Source organism: Rutidosis leptorrhynchoides, chromosome 2 (genome assembly GCF_046630445.1).
Source record: "Rutidosis leptorrhynchoides isolate AG116_Rl617_1_P2 chromosome 2, CSIRO_AGI_Rlap_v1, whole genome shotgun sequence".
NCBI classification, from domain to species: Eukaryota; Viridiplantae; Streptophyta; class Magnoliopsida; order Asterales; family Asteraceae; genus Rutidosis; species Rutidosis leptorrhynchoides.
The window spans coordinates 462,346,549-462,361,645 of NC_092334.1; the positions used below are offsets into that span (position 1 = coordinate 462,346,549).

At 32.4% G+C, this 15,097-nt stretch overlaps 1 long non-coding RNA gene across 2 annotated transcripts; it reads left to right on the forward strand.

Annotated features, from left to right (window-relative positions):
• The first annotated feature begins 1,249 nt into the window (after positions 1-1,249).
• Positions 1,250-3,036, forward strand: LOC139892545 (uncharacterized). 2 transcript variants are annotated; one of them, XR_011774145.1, is made up of 4 exons: positions 1,250-1,630; positions 1,820-1,893; positions 2,033-2,349; positions 2,786-3,036. It is a non-coding gene; the product is annotated as an uncharacterized lncRNA (long non-coding RNA). The 2 variants fall into 2 exon arrangements; XR_011774144.1 differs by lacking the exon at positions 1,250-1,630 and having other exon boundaries at positions 1,734-1,893.
• Positions 3,037-15,097: the final 12,061 nt, after the last annotated feature.

A 15,097-nucleotide genomic window follows, 5' to 3' on the forward strand; every position in this document is an offset into this window, starting at 1 on the left:
TGAGTCTTCTTGTGCTCCTTATATGGCCATAGAGCCATTGACTATTGAGGCTCATTTGTTCTTCCTTCTCCTGAGTTCTGTAGCCCTAATGTCTAGGTGTTGCCTTAGATTTTATGGGTATGTTTTCTACTAACCAACTGTCATGTACATATATACAAGCCTACAAAGATTTTTTTTTATTACTTTTTCTTTGATAATTTTGCACATATATATTAATTTGCGAAACAAACCAAACGTAAGTCATATTGTTCTCTTATGTAACATCGCTGTAGAGCTGATGAATATCGAGGTCAAGTACTACTTTCCTTTTGTTCTGTAGCCATAATGTTTAGGTTTTGCCTTTTATTCTTCACTTTCTTCTCTTTAGGTTTAGTGTTTATGGTTTAATTTATAGGGTATAGGTTTTAGAGTTTAGGGTTTAGATTTTAGAATTTATGGTTTAGAGTTTAGGGTATAGTGTTTAAGGTTTAGGGTTTAGGTTTTAGTGTGTAAGGTTAAGGGTTTAGGGTTGATTTAGGGTTTTGGGTTTAGAGTTTAGTGTATAGGGTTTAGTGTTTAGTGTGTAGGGTTTAGTGTGTAGGGTTTAGGGTTTAGTGTTTAGGGTTTAGTGTAAAAACTTCTCTTTTTGGTTAAAAGTGTGCATTTTAAAATATAAAAGGCTAGCCCATTTTGTCTGTTAGAAGTTAAAAAATGGGGCAGTGGGCGGATGGTATAGGTCAAATTGGGTTTGGATCAAAATGTGTAATTGTACTTTTTGAAATGGGTCTGGTGGTATAGACCAAAAATCTTTTTTATCCAATATATTACAATTTACAGAAGCTTCAATAATGTCCCTATGGATTAATTTGTTTGTTATTATCCTTGTATATAGACTTAATATAATTATTAAGTAGTAAATCATGCATGGTGATGGCCAATGGGAATGGCAATGAAGATGGCAAAGTGGACTCAAAATTCTCAGGTTGCTGAAGTGGAGGTCCAGGTGTCAAATTGCTATATTGTCTGCAGGCTTGTAAAAATGATGATGCCAATTGTAGTTTCTTTAGTAGATCCTCCTATGCAGAAAAGTGTCTTGTGTGCCTTCGGATTTTTACACAGGGGATTGTTTCTTTGAAGAGAAACCTGCTGCAGCTTACCATTCCAAAAAAAAAAAAAAAAAAAAGAAAACAACTGCTGCTTGTAAGTAAGATTCTGTTGCTGCAACTTTAATTTTTTTAATTGAGATTAACCAGTTAAAAAATAAGTAAGGTTATGTAGTTGAATGAAATAGTTATTACGAACTTAAAATATTTTATGCTAACCTCTAAACTAATAAAGGTAACTCATAATTGGCAAGAAACCATTCTTACAAAACTATTTTTGAGATTTTAATATATAGTGAAGAAGTCACATGGCAATCTAAAATTTAGAGTGGTAATGAGCACCAACTTGACTCTTCCACCATGGAATCTATACTTATAGTTTTCATGTTAATTTTTTTTATGTAATATGCATTTTAGGTTCATATAGTGCCATATGAAAACTGGTGTAGATGCTTGCCTTGGATATCAGTCAAAGGATCTTGGACCAGGAAGTTATGATGTTTCTAGGAAATGCGATGGAAGAAGCAAGGAGCTAACGACGCGCTCAGGTATCCCTTTTCCGAATTACATGGTTAGGTGTGCTAAATTAGATGTTTGATATCAAAGGCTCTCATGTACAAACTCTTGCTTATCACCTGTAAGTAATTGACATCAAAGGCTTTCATTTTTTTCTTCTAATGTTTCTTTGATTAATGCGCTATCTTTTGATTAGTTTTGTCTCCTTTTTCATTAAAAAGGTACGAATCTGAAGAAAGAATCTATCAAAGTTGGTTCATGTATGGAAGAATCTGTCACAGTACCGTGTAAACATGTACTTTTCTTTCTTATCAGATTTTTTGATGATTTATATCTCAGACTTGCTGATGTTGAATTGTGATATAGATATGATATCGTCTAGAAATTCTTATGAATAATTGATCCTTATTGCTTCATTTGTTTCGATCTTGAAGTTATGATGCATGATTTTGGAGTAACGATTAACATTTGCTTCTCTTAGACAAAGAACAGATGTTAGTCATTCAACCCATTGCAAACATGGTATTCGTGTAGGGTTCATAGGGAACTATCTCAGGGAGAGTCTTTGTATAAACAATTTCATTTGACCATTTCACTTGATTCTGAATTTTTTGAACTTAATGCATTTTTTACATCTACAGCGTATCGAGGGAGATTATTTCATTGAACATCACTTGAGCTTTAGAGTCATGTTACAAAGGCATTGAGACTCATTTGGCTCGAATTGTTGGATTTGAATTTTTCCAAACAGGTAACTTGATATTTTATCAGAATATATTTTGGGCTTATACAGTTAGTTATACACCCTATATTGTTTTCATTCTCATTGTGGCTTTGATCGACTTGCTTTGTGGCTTTAATCAGTATGCTTTCAAGTTGCAATAAGAAATTTTAATTGAATGATGTTATAGAATTGGGACCATATTTAGGCGATTTTGGTAAGAAACCCAATAGTGCTTGGTAAGTAGATGCTCTTGGGTTTACACAGCTTGGGGCATGGTCACAAATGCTTTTAGTCAAGCAATAAAGAGAAGTACAAAAGCATTAGGTCTAAATCACTTTCAAATGAAAAACATAACTTTGAAGTTGTGAACATCAGAGGTGGTGAATTGGGTGGGTTAAATATACTTCTTATTCTAACCTTTTTTTATTATTATTTATTTGTGATCATGGGCTAATGCTTTCAGGTAGCATTTTTATGGATGGTGTCATCAAGTCCCAAAATAATCAAGTCTTAAACATTGAACTGGACCAGCTCAATGGGGTTTTGTACAGCTCCTTTATTCATTTTCAGTTAAACCCTCAGATTATGATATAACGGGTTAATTATACCATTAGTTTAAATTCAATATTTGTAGAGTTAATTGGAAGTTAATATAAGGGCTTAATTATACCATTAGTTTAAAGTCAATATTTGTAGAGTCAATTGGAAGTTGATATAAAGGGTTGATTATACCTCTAATTTAATTCAATATTTGTAGAGTTACATTCATATGACCAAAGATGGATCTTTTTTTTTTCTTTTTTTTTTTTGGCAAAAAACAAGAAATATATTAAAATACATTTTTACGAAAAAGCGAAAATGAAAGAATACAACTGTGACAAAATGACTTGGCAACCGGGGCTCACAACATTTTTTGCCCACTTGCTTGAAACAAACAAAACATCAGAAAGATACACTTCCAAATTAAAACTAAGTCCATGTCTTCTTATAGATGGTACGTATCATATTATACTATACGTTACCTTCTTTATGTTTCTAGATATAATTCATGGTAATGTAACTAAGAATTCAATTAAAAGAACTCAATTTGAGTTGAGTACACATTAATATACATAAAATGTTATAGGGTTCACTACAAGAAAAACAGGACAGGCGTCGACCTTTTTTGCGGCCCTTAGAGGTCGCCGCAAATAAGCCACTAAATGCCAAAAAATTCACGTTCTTTGACTCCTTTTCTGGTCACAGATGGGTCCACCCTTTTTTGCGGCGATTCCTTTTTACCTCTCGCCGCAAATAATCAATAATTTATTTTCTTTTTCCTTTTCTTTTTATGACAGACGGTCAAAGCGTTGAATTTTTTTCTGCGGTGATGTGACTCGCCGCAAATAATCGTACTTTTTCCCTCCAATTTTTTCATCTGCAAAAAAAAATCCCTCCAATTTGCACCTCTCCGCAAAAGAGTCGCCGCAAATAATAAGTTATCATCAAACACACACAATACATACACACGTACATTACACACAAACAATACACAAAATGACTATCGTTGCACCGATGATTGTCTCAGTGAAAGTTTATTACAGAAGTAATTTCCATAATGAAAGTAGAGATTACGATTATGCTCGTAGTTCTCAGGCTATATTCAGAGAAATTGATGTTAGCCACGCAGGTTTATAGGACCTGTTATATTTTTTGAAAGAAATGGTTCCGTTTGAACACACTGACGTGTTGTATTACGAAGATGACTATGTTCCGGAATTATCCGCTAAATATCTCCGTACCGAGATGAGTGGAACAGTATAAAAGAGACATTGAATTGGCGTTCCAATCGCATTTCTCTTTATTTAGTTTTCGAAGAAGATGAAGAAATGTAATTTAATTTCCGTCAACTAAACTGTTAAGTTTAGTATTATTAGTATCGTTTTTATGTTGTATCGTTTATGTTATTGTCATCTTCTAGTTTTCAAGTATTAATTGTATCGTTTTATAAGCAATGTTGAATGAAATCATTTATGTTATTGTCATTTTCTAGTTTTCAAGTATTAGTATCGTTTTAGAAGCTATCGTTTCTGTTATTAGTATCGTTTTTATGTTGTATCGTTTATGTTACTTTAATTAACACCGAACAAACGACAAACATTCAATCAAATATTATACAAAGATTGTGAATTAAACACTGCAAACGACAAACATAAAATAAAGGTCATACGATGTTACTGAATTAAACACACACTTCAACATAAATTATTGAATGACGATCTTACAAAGATACTGAAGTTAAATCACACTACTAACTACTACGATGATGATGACTACGAGCATCCGACCAAGTGGACGAATTTTCAGAACCCGAGCCCGATGCTGCCGAAGTTTCAGCAACGAAGGAAATGTCAATAGGTACCATACTTAAAAGACATCGTCCTACAAGACCATTAACCGCACCGATATTAGTAAATAAACGAGTCAAAAACGCTCCATATGGAAGAGGTCTTGTTTCATTATGAAGCTCATTCATTCGGGAAGCGACTAAATGAGCAATATTAACTCTAATATTGTGAGTCATGCACCAGTGAATCAAAAATTCAGTCATTAACAAACGACTGACATTTGGATCACGGTGGTACATGTTACTTGAGATAACTGCATTTCTTGTGGAAATTTCAGGACGAATATAATCGTCAAGGATGCCCGTACGTACCATGTTCTTGTATGGAACATAAGTACGGCATATAAGTATGGTTATTTTGAAATGTCCCGTTCATATTGATTATAAACGTTCCATATTAATTGATTTCGTCGTGAGTTTTTGACCTCTATATGAGACGTTTTTCAAAGACTGCATTCATTTTTAAAACAACCATAACCTTTATTTTATCGATAAAGGTTTAAAAGCATTACGATGATTATCAAATAATGATAATCTAAAATATACCGTTTACACACGACCATTACATAATGGTTTACAATAAGAATATATTACATCAACAATAAGTTTCTTGAATGCAGTTTTTACATAATATCATACAAGCATGGACTCCAAATCTTGTCCTTATTTTAGTATGCAACAGCGGAAGCTCTTAATAATCACCTGAGAATAAACATGCTTAAAACGTCAACAAAAATGTTGGTGAGTTATAGGTTTAACCTATATATTATCAAATCATAATAATAGACCACAAGATTTCATATTTCAATATACATCCCATACATAGAGATAAAAATCATTCATATGGTGAACACCTGGTAACCGACATTAACAAGATGCATATATAAGAATATCCCCATCATTCCGGGACACCCTTCGGATATGATATAAATTTCGAAGTACTAAAGCATCCGGTACTTTGGATGGGGTTTGTTAGGCCCAATAGATCTATCTTTAGGATTCACGTCAATTAGGGTGTCTGTTCCCTAATTCTTAGATTACCAGACTTAATAAAAAGGGGCATATTCGATTTCGATAATTCAACCATAGAATGTAGTTTCACGTACTTGTGTCTATTTTGTAAATCATTTATAAAACCTGCATGTATTCTCATCCCAAAAATATTAGATTTTAAAAGTGGGACTATAACTCACTTTCACAGATTTTTACTTCGTCGGGAAGTAAGACTTGGCCACTGGTCGATTCACGAACCTATAACAAATATGTACATATATATCAAAGTATGTTCAAAATATATTTACAACATTTTTAATACGTTTTACTATTTTAAGTTTATTAAGTCAGCTGTCCTTGTTAGTAACCTACAACTAGTTGTCCATAATTAGATGTACAGAAATAAATCGATATATATTATCTTGAATCAATCCACGACCCAGTGTATACACGTCTCAGGCTAGATCACAACTCAAACTATATATGTTTTTGGAATCAACCTTAACCCTATATAGCTAACTCCAACATTACTGCATATAGAGTGTCTATGGTTGTTCCAAATAATATATATAGATGGGTCGATATGATAAGTCAAAAAATTTGCATACGTGTCTATGGTATCCCAAAATTACATAATATATTAGAATACATGTATAATACAATATAAGTTAGCTAGGATATGATTGATATAGATTTGTTACCAATTTTCACGTAGCTACAACAAGCAAAAATAACCAATCTTGTTTTACCCATAACTTCTTCATTTTAAATCCGTTTTGAGTGAATCAATTTGCTATGGTTTCATATTGAACTTAACTTTATGAATATATACAGAAAAAAATATAAGTTTATAGTCAGAATTATAGGTTACAAGCCGTTTTTGTAAAGGTAGTCATTTCAGTTGAAAGAACGACGTCTAGATGACCATTTTGGAAAACATACTTCCACTTTGAGTTTAACCATGATTTTTCGATATAGTTTCATGTTCATAAGAAAAATCATTTTCCCAGAAGAACAACTTTTAAATCAAAGTTTCTCATAGTTTTTAATTATCCAAACCAAAACAGCCCCCGGTTTCACTACGACGGCGTATATCTGATTTTATGGTGTTCATCGTGTTTCCAGGTTTTAAATAATTAAGTTAGCATATCATATAGATATAGAACATGTGTTTAGTTGATTTTAAAAGTCAAGTTAGAAGGATTAACTTTTGTTTGCGAACAAGTTTAGAATTAACTAAACTATGTTCTAGTGATTACAAGTTTAAACCTTCAAATAAGATAGCTTTATATGTATGAATCGAATGATGTTATGAACATCATTACTACCTCAAGTTTTCTGGATAAAACCATTAGAAATAAGAAAAATGGATCTAGCTTCAAAGGATCCTTGGATGGCTTGAAAGTTCTTGAAACAGAATCATGACACGAAAACAGTTCAAGTAAGATTTTCACTCGAAATAAGATTGTTATAGTTGTAGAAATTGAATCAAAGTTTGAATATGAATATTACCTTGAATTAGAAAGATAACCTACTGTAAATAACAAAGGTTCCTTGATCTTAGATGATGATAATGCTAAAAACGAACATATATTTCATAGCATTATTCCTCAAGAAAGACAAGCTTTTAGTTGCAATTGTTCTATTTACAAGAGATATTCGTTTAAATAATAAAAGGTGAAGACAAAAGACAGATTCGACGAATTGAAGACGCAAACGACCAAAAAGCTCAAAAGTACAAAAGACAATTAAAAAGGTTCCAATTATTGATACGAAACGTCTCGAAATTACAAGAGTACAAGATTCAAAACGCAAAGTACAAAATATAAAATTGTACGCAAGGACGTTCGAAAATCCGGAACCGGGACCAGAGTCAACTCTTAACGCTCGACGCAACGGACTAAAAATTACAAGTTAACTATGCATATAAATATAATATAATATATAATTAATTATATTAATTATATATATATTATATATATATATTATAAAACCGTCGGCAGAGAAACTCCAAGGGTGTGAGCTGTAAATACATTCTTCGCGACTCGCGGAGTTTGAAGAGGATTTTGCCGCGAGTCGCGGAGCCCCAAAAATCAACTCTGGCTATAAAGCAAACCGAATTCTGATCATTTTTCATATTCTATTTCTCTCATCTCTCTATCTATACGATATATATATATATATATATATATATATATATATATATATATATATATATATATATATATATATATATATATATAATTTATATTTTAATTTAAATTTTAATTATAATTCTAATAATAAGGGTATGTTAGCGAATGTTGTAAGGGTGTAAGTCGAAATTCTGTCCGTGTAATGCTACGCTATTTTTAATCATTGTAAGTTATGTTCAACCTTTTTATATTAATGTCTCGTAGCTAAGTTATTATTATGCTTATTTAAAACGAAGTAATCATGATGTTGGGCTAATTACTAAAATTGGGTAATTGGGCTTTGTACCATAATTGGGGTTTGGACAAAAGAACGACACTTGTGGAAATTAGACTATGGGCTATTAATGGGCTTTATATTTGTTTAACTAAATGAAAGTTTGTTAATGTTAATATAAAGATTTACAATTGGGCGTCCCTATAAATTACCATATACACTCGATCGGACACGATGGGCGGGGTATTTATATGTACGAATAATCGTTCATTTAACCGGACACGGGAATGGATTAATAGCCACTAGAATAATTAAAACAGGGGTGAAATTACATTCAAGGGTAATTGGTGTAATTGTTAACAAAGTAGTAAAACCTTGGTTTACACGCAGTCGATAACCTGGTGTATTCATTAAACAAAGTATTAAAACCTTGTTACAATTCGAATCCCCAATTAGTTGGAATATTTAACTTCGGGTATAAGAATAATTTGATGAGGACACTCGCACTTTATATTTATGACTGATGGACTGTTATGGACAAAAACCAGACGGACATATTAAATAATCCAGGACAAAGGACAATTAACCCATGGGCATAAAACTAAAATCAACACGTCAAACATCATGATTACGGAAGTTTAAATAAGCATAATTCTTTTATTTCATATTTAATTTCCTTTATTTTATATTTAATTGCACTTCTAATTATCGCACTTTTATTTATTGTTATTTAATCGCACTTTTAATTATCGTACTTTTTAATTATCGTAAGTTTATTTTATCGCACTTTTATTATTCGCAATTTCATTATCGTTATTTACTTTACGCTTTAATTTAAGTCTTGTATTTATTTTATATTTTACATTAGGTTTTAACTGCGACTAAAGTCTTAAAATCGACAAACCGGTCATTAAACGGTAAAAACCCCCCTTTATAATAATAATATTACTTATATATATATATTTGTATTTTTATAAAAGTAAACTAATATAGCGTTGAGCTTTGTTTGAAGATTTCCCTGTGGAACGAACCGGACTTACTAAAAACTACACTACTGTACGATTAGGTACACTGCCTATAAGTGTTGTAGCAAGGTTTAAGTATATTCATTCTATAAATAAATAAATATCTTGTGTAAAATTGTATCGTATTTAATAGTTTTTCCTGCTAAAATTAATAACTATTTTATATACACCTCGCTTGACATCAAGTATTTTTGGCGCCGCTGCCGGGGAATATCTTAAAAGCCGGAAGCGCAACGCTAATATAAAAAAAAAAGATTTTTAGTTACTTTTATTAAAAGTCGTTTTTGTAAAAATACGTTTTAAAAATTCGAAAATATAAAAAGAAAAACAAAAATATAAGTATTTTTAAGATTTTGTTAAATATTTAAGTTTTATAAGTTTCTTTATTTTTATTTTAGTTTATAAAAATATAAGTTTTAATATCTTTTATTTAATTAAAAAACAGAAAACAGAAAATAAAAAAAATATATATATAAAAATGCGTAAAATTTCAAACCTGTCAGCTGAATTCTGGAACCCCGCGACTCGCGGGGTTTGAAGTTTTAATTACCGCAACTCGCGAAGCCTTTCTGACAGGCCCCAAAAAACCCTAATTCAGCATTAATTACGGTTTATTATTAATTATTATTATTATTTAAACCTAATTATTATTATTATTATTATTAGTTTTATTTTAAGATTTACTTTTTATTTAATTTGTTTTATTTAGTATTAATTAGTTTAATTAATTTGTAAAATTAGTAGTTTTATTAAATAAATAATATAAAAATAATATTTTTATAAAAATTGTACTTATTACAACTTTTTGTATATTTTTATATTTTGTCCCTTTTAATCGTTGTAGCATAACTTTTGTATTTTTAGCTCATATTTAATTTTAAACTTAGTTTTTGCTATAGTCATTTTTACTCCTAGATTTTTAGGCTTTGCCGTAGAATTCCTTAAGTGCTTTTTCTTTAGACTAAGATTTAGGTACTTTAGAATTTTGCGACGCCTTTTTAAGTTTTAGTTTCTTTTTAAGTTATTTCCATTTGGGATTTAGTTTTTCCTTGTAAACTTTAATATTTTTAGACCTTTTACTATGTATCAATTATCATTCCAATTAGTAATTTCAATTTGCGATTATAATTTTAAGTTAGTTGTAGTAATAAGATTAGGTTAGTTAAGTATTTTTAAGTTTTTATAAGTTTCTTTTATTTTTCCGTCACCTTTTATTTTTCAACCATTTTTTTTTTTTCGACCTTTTGCGACGAACTCTTTTTCTCTCTTATTTCTCGCTATTCTAGTTTTTAGGACTTAGAATTTTTTCTACTTCTTATCTAAATTTCTTAAAATTACGAAAATTTATTTTAAGTGGTTAAATTAATAGACATCAAAATTTTCTGGTTCGTAGTAATAGTTGGATTTGTACGTGGACCGGGTTATTGGAGCCAAACAGTCCTCAATTATATTGAGACCAAACGAATCCTGCCCCTCTGCTGCATCTTTTGGCTATTCGAAACGTGGGCAAAATCAGAAAAATCTATTGATTGGATAACTTATTATAATTTTTCTTTCCTTTTAAAAACTAATAGGATATTCATTGAATGCACCGAGCAAGACGTTCATCACCTTTTGTACGTTCACCACCTGTAACTCGATCAAGACATCGTTTAACAAATATAACCGCCGTTGATTTTTCTTTAGAATCGTCATCCAGTAGACCAAGTACTTCAGTTCAAATTTCCGATAATCCATTTTTTGAACCCAACATCACAATTGAGAATCCGGAAAATATTCAGGAACGGTTCATAGATCCTGAACCATTAAACTTTCCTCCGGAGCCACCAATCATTCAAACAGAGATTGTTGAGGAACGAACTATTAAATCAGAATCATCTAGTGATACCGATTCAACAAATTCAATTATGGAGAATCTGGAACCTTTAAGTATGGAAGACCGAATGAGAGCTAAACGCACTGGCCAAGGTCACGCAATTACTCATCCAGACATTAATGCGCCAGATTATGAAATCAAAGGACAAATTCTACACATGGTGACTAATCAATGCCAATTTAGTGGTGCGCCGAAGGAAGATCCAAATGAACATCTACGTACCTTTAATAGGATCTGCACACTATTTAAAATACGAGAAGTGGAGGATGAACAGATATATCTCATGTTATTTCCCTGGACTTTAAAGGGAGAAGCCAAAGATTGGTTGGAATCGTTACCTGAAGGGGCGATTGATACATGGGACGTTTTAATTGACAAATTTCTTAAACAATTCTTTCCTGCATCTAAAGCCGTAAGACTTCAAGCAGAAATTGTTACGTTCACACAGAAACCAAATGAAACTCTATATGAGGCGTGGACAAGATATGGAAAGTTATTAAGAGGATGTCCGCAACATGGTTTAGACACCTGTCAAATAGTACAAATATTCTACCGAGGATGCGACATCACTACAAGGAAAGACATAGATATAGCAGCTGGTGGTTCTATTATGAAGAAAACCGAAACTGATGCTTACAAAATTATTGATAATACTGCTTCCCACTCACATGAGTGGCACCAAGAAAAAGATATCATTAGATCATCTAAAGCAGCTAGAGACGATTCTAGCCATGACTTAGATTCCATTTCCGCAAAGATAGATGCTGTGGAGAGACGAATGGAAAAGATGACTAAGGATATTCACTCAATACGAATTAGTTGTGAGCAGTGTGGAGGACCACATTTGACAAAAGATTGTCTCAGTATTGAATTAACAATGGAACAAAGAGAGAATATTTCATACATAAACCAAAGGCCTGGAAATAATTATCAGAATAATTATCAACCGCCAAGATCGATTTACAATCAAAACCAGAATTATAACCGAAATATTCCATACAACAACCAACAAGGTCCTAGCAATCAACAAGTATCCAATAATACTTACAATCAGCAAAGACCGAATTTTCAAAACAAACCACCACAACAAACCGATGATAAAAAGCCGAATTTAGAAGATATGATGACGAAGCTAGTTGAAACTCAAACACAGTTTTTCACATCTCAGAAACAAACCAATGAACAAAATGCTCAAGCATTTAGAAATCAACAAGCTTCTATTTAAAATCTGGAACAAGAAGTAAGTAACCTAGCAAGGTTAATAGGTGAAAGAAAACCGGGAAGTCTACCTAGTGATACAAACGCTAACCCCAGAAATGAAACAGCTAAAGCCATTACCACAAGAAGTGGTACAACACTTAAACCACCTGAAATACCTGTAACTTCTGATGAAACTATTCCTACTCCACAAGAACCACAACCTGATCAAGATAAGGAAAAAGAACCGGTAGTTGAAAAGGTTAATGAAGATAACACAGTTAAGGATAAACCTTATGTTAAACCATACCAACCACCACTTCCTTACCCGAGTAAAATGAAGAAAGAAAAACTTGAAGCCGAGCAATCCAAATTCTTGGATATGTTTAAACAGATAAATGTAAATCTTCCTTTCATTGATGTGATTTCAGGAATGCCAAGATATGCTAAATTCTTGAAAGATCTAATCTCAAATAGAAAGAAAATGGAAGAACTCTCGGCTGTTACTATGAATGCTAATTGTTCAGCAGTGCTGTTGAATAAGATACCAGAAAAACTATCTGATCCAGGAAGTTTCACAATTCCATGTTTTCTGGGTAGTCTTAGTTCAATAGAAGCATTGGCAGACTTAGGCGCTAGTATAAATCTAATGCCGTATTCACTATACGCTAAACTAGACCTTGGAGAATTGAAACCAACCAGAATAAGCATACAACTAGCCGATAGATCAATAAAATATCCTAGAGGGATAATGGAGAACATGCTAGTTAAAGTTGGTACTTTAGTATTTCCAGTAGATTTTGTTGTTTTAGACATGGAAGAAGATTCTCAAGTTCCTCTCATATTAGGAAGACCATTCTTAAACACGGCTAAAGCAATGATAGACGTGTTCGGTAAGAAACTGACCCTAAGTATAGAGGATGAGAGTGTTACCTTTTCAGTTGATAGAGCAATGCAACAACCACAATCTGCAGATGATACATGTTATTATATTCAAACTATAGATGCACATGCAGAATTATTAGAAGAATTTCCAGAATTACGAGGAACAGGAGAATGTTCTTTAGGAGAAGGTAATGAACCAATTGATGAAGCTGAAATGTTAGCTACACTTATAGCTAATGGATATGAACCAACAACAGAAGAAATTCAAATGCTAAAAGAAGAAGACAGATATCGATATAAATCATCGATAGAAGAACCTCCGAAATTAGAGTTAAAGCCACTTCCAAACCATTTGGAATACGCTTATTTACATGGTGAATCTGAATTACCTGTAATAATATCGTCTTCTCTTACTGAAAATGAGAAATCACAACTCATTTCTGTGTTGAAAGCTCATAAACCAGCCATTGCATGGAAGATTCATGATATTAAAGGAATAAGTCCTTCGTATTGCACACATAAAATCCTTATGGAAGAAGGTCATAAAACGTATGTGCAACGCCAACGAAGACTAAATCCTAATATGCAAGATGTAGTTAAGAAAGAGATTATTAAACTGTTAGATGCAGGTTTAATTTATCCAATCTCTGATAGTCCATGGGTAAGCCCAGTTCAATGCGTGCCTAAGAAGGGTGGCATGACTGTCATTACAAATGAGAAAAATGAGCTTATTCCTACTAGGACTGTAACAGGATGGCGTGTATGTATTGATTATAGAAAATTAAATGACGCCACCAGAAAAGATCACTTTCCCTTACCTTTCATAGATCAAATGTTGGAAAGATTAGCCGGAAATAGTTACTATTGTTTTCTAGATGGATTTTCTGGATATTTTCAAATTCCAATAGCACCCGAGGACCAAGAGAAAACCACATTCACGTGCCCTTATGGTACTTTTGCTTACAAAAGAATGCCATTTGGACTTTGCAACGCCCCTGCAACCTTTCAAAGGTGCATGATGGCGATTTTTCATGACATGATAGAAGAATGCATGGAAGTTTTCATGGATGACTTTTCAGTCTTCGGTGATACATTTAAATTATGTCTAGTTAATCTGGAACGAATGCTAATTAGATGCGAAAAATCAAATCTAGTACTTAATTGGGAGAAATGCCATTTCATGGTTAAAGAAGGCATCGTTCTTGGACATAAAATTTCAAAAGAAGGAATTGAAGTGGATAGAGCTAAAGTAGATGTAATTTCTAAACTTCCACATCCCACAAATGTTAGAGGAGTTAGGAGTTTTCTAGGGCATGCCGGTTTTTACCGACGTTTCATAAAAGATTTTTCTAAAATTGCCACTCCTATGAATAAACTCCTAGAAAAGGATGCTCCATTCATCTTTTCAGATGAGTGTATCAAATCTTTTAATATTCTTATAGAGAAACTCACTAATGCGCCGATCATGATAACACCAAATTGGAATCTACCATTTGAACTAATGTGCGATGCAAGTGATTTTGCAATGGGAGCCGTTTTAGGACAAAGGATTGAAAAACGATTTCAACCTATATATTATGCTAGTAAGACGTTACAAGGAGCACAAACAAACTATACAACTACTGAAAAAGAACTCCTTGCTATTGTCTTTGCTTTTGACAAATTTCGATCATATCTCGTTCTAGCAAAAACGGTGGTCTATACCGACCATTCTGCTCTTAGATACCTATTTTCAAAACAAGATGCTAAACCAAGATTAATCCGTTGGATCTTACTCTTACAAGAGTTTGATATTGAAATCCGAGATAAAAGAGGAGCAGAAAATCTCGCCGCTGATCATCTTTCTCGTCTTGAAAATCCTGAGTTAGAAGTTCTAAATGAATCGGCCATACAAGACAACTTTCCTGATGAATATCTATTGAAGATAGATTATAAAGAAATCCCATGGTTTGCAGACTATGTAAACTACTTAGTTTGTGGATTCCTTGAAAAAGGATTATCGTA